Genomic DNA, 2934 nt, shown 5'->3' on the forward strand with positions numbered 1-2934 from the left:
TCCAGGACACTTCCAAACCAGTTGAGGAAAAGATAAAGGAGGAAGAAAAGAAGATAGAAGATATCAAGGAAGAAGCTGACAAGCAGCAGGAGGCTGAAAATGAACCAGAAAAAGAAAATTAATGAGCTCGGTAATCATTACCTGTTATGAGATTTTGATTTACGTCAAACGTTAAAAAGTCTCGTAATTTTTGTTTTCCATTAACCACATCGATTTGAACCTAAGTTTAATATTTTTAAGATTAAGCAGGGGTGTATATTCTGCACAAGATTTATTTTTTTTTTCTTTGCTACAAAAATTTTTATTTTTCTTCCCCCCCTAGTTTTTTCTCACAAAGTAGGGAGAAAATATTTAAAGAACTCTATATTTTATTTATTTTATCCCTCCTACCATACATTTTAAAAAGTTTTTTTCACCAAGGAGGGGGGGAAATGGAAAAAATGTTTTCAGTTTTCTTAATTTTTTCAGTTTTTTTCCCTCCAACCACTTATTTTTCATTCCCCCCCCCCCCCCCCCCCTGAGCAGGGGACCCCATGTAGAATATATACACCCCTGAGATTAAGAGACAGTTATAGATTAATCAGTAGGAGTGAAACAAAACTGCAAACTTGTTTCATTAAATTGTAAGAGATTTTTTATTCAATAGAATTTTGAACCATTATTAAGTCATTCTCCATCACAATAAGCTTATAGAATACAATTTATATTCGGTATATTTTATGCTTAATGACGTTCGTAATGTGCTAATTTTTTTCTAGAGAGAAAAATAATTCTTTTAAATTATAAGAAATAATTGATATGATTTGAGAAAACTTTGTAGTTTCTTTTAAATTGTTTATGTTTATGTTTATAATTATCAGGGCCCCTACTGGAGCATATCAAGAATATTAGGGCATCATCAAAACATGTTAATTTTATCACAGTTATAAGTTCAATCAATAGAAAATTCATCACAATAACAGTTTTGTTGAAAGTCTTTAAAGTTTGTCATATTCTTTATTGAAAATGTACAGGTTTCTTGCAGATTTTACGTTGTCTGGTAGATTGTTCCATAGATCAATCACTCGGTTAAAAAAAAAGTTAGTCTAGTAACTCTTTCTGAATTAACATTTGCTCTTGTGAACCAAATATTTTCTTCTACTTTGTCAACTTTGTTGATAATTTTGTAAACTTGAATCATGTCAAATCTGGTACGAAATTATTCCCCTGCTATCTAATTATTCTGTCCTGGATAGCCTAACAGGAGTGTATTCTGCACAATATTCATTTTTCCCCCTAGCTGCAAAATATCCCCCCCCCCCCTCCCCTAGGTTTTCCCCAGGAAGGAAAAAAATGAAAAAAAGGTATTAGGTAGTATTTTTCTTTTTTCATATTTTCCACCCTCCTACATATTATTTTCGCCCCCCCCCCCCCCCTTATTTCGCAGGAATCACGTGCAGAATATACACCCCTGAAGCCTACCTATCCAAACATATTATGTGTAACCCTGCCATTCATATATACGATATTGTACAATACATTAATGTATATCACATTCCTGTTTTTTTGCAGTTATAACTTCTGGTGATTTTTGTATTTTTAACAATGCCAAACCTAATCTGTTCAATTAGTATTTAATTTTTTTGATAACTAAAAAAATGAAACCTTCATTAAACATATATTAAGAATTTGCAATTTAAGTTAACCTTATTTTAAATCTATATACAAATGACGTTTCTTAAAAACATTTTTTATGTGTGTTAAAAAGTCATTTTTTTGCGAATTTAACTTTAACAAAACAAATCAAATTACCAATTTATGAATACAGGCGTAAGTAAATTGACCCAAAAAATCAGAAAATAATACCAGTAGTATTGCAATGCAAAAGCGATTGATATGCGCTGGATAAGAACCGGTTCTTGGCCATACTGTAAAATAATGTATAGTCTTCGTCGTATTAAAGACAATTTTTCATTTATTAAAATAAAAATCATAAAAATAACAAAAAAAAATCGGGGCTAACAAAACTGGTTTTATTTTTTGAATTTTCATTTTAATCTCCGCGGAAAGCTGTCTATAATACGATGCAATAAATAACTATACCATTTTAATTGTAATTATAATATTTCTCAACCAATTTACTAATACCTTTATATCTGACCAAAAATTAACAGTTTTTCTCATGCGTATTGTACGAGACGCGCCATTCTGCCCCTGGCTAACGCCGCTAACATGATCTGTATGTTTAAGAGTTTAGTATTTTATTTGTATAAATGTTTATATTGTATGTGCCAGTTTTTTTCTTCCATGTAAAGTAATAAAAAATGTATAATATTCAGTGACATCATTATTATAATCTATAATAGTATGATACCTTTTTAAAACTGTAGATTCTTTTTGTAGAATTATGATCTTATGGACAAAGGATTTCAAAAATATTAGAAATTTTCATATTTTAGGATTTAAAAAAGGAATATTATGTTTAAAAAGTTTAAAAAATCCAAAGGTTTGCTTACATTTTAAGGTTTGTAACTTTTTTCATATAAAAAATTTTAACATTGAATACATCATGTTTTATACTTTTTTAATCCTGTCCAAGATTGTTGAATTTTACTTTTTTTTACCTAACCTTTACAATGTATCATAGTTGTGTTTCAAGGAAGCCTGCAGGAAATACACCACTCTATTTGCTGAAAGACCGCCATATGTTGACCCAATACTCCAAGTTTGAAGCCTCCAGCTCTAATAACAAAAAAGTTATGGGTTTTTTAAAATGACATTTTATTGAGTTATAATTTTTTTTATTATTGAAGCTGTAGGTTTCAAATTTGGGGTATTGGGCCTACTTTTGGCAGATTTTATGCAGTGTTGTATTTCTTTCAGTTATAGCAGGCTTTCTTTAATTTTTTTGGTTTAAAAAATATTAAGTTGTTAATTCAATTCATAACGTGAATC

The sequence above is a fragment of the Acartia tonsa genome, chromosome 4, assembly GCF_053477335.1.
Source record: "Acartia tonsa isolate MP-2025a chromosome 4, ASM5347733v1, whole genome shotgun sequence".
NCBI lineage: Eukaryota > Metazoa > Arthropoda > Copepoda > Calanoida > Acartiidae > Acartia > Acartia tonsa.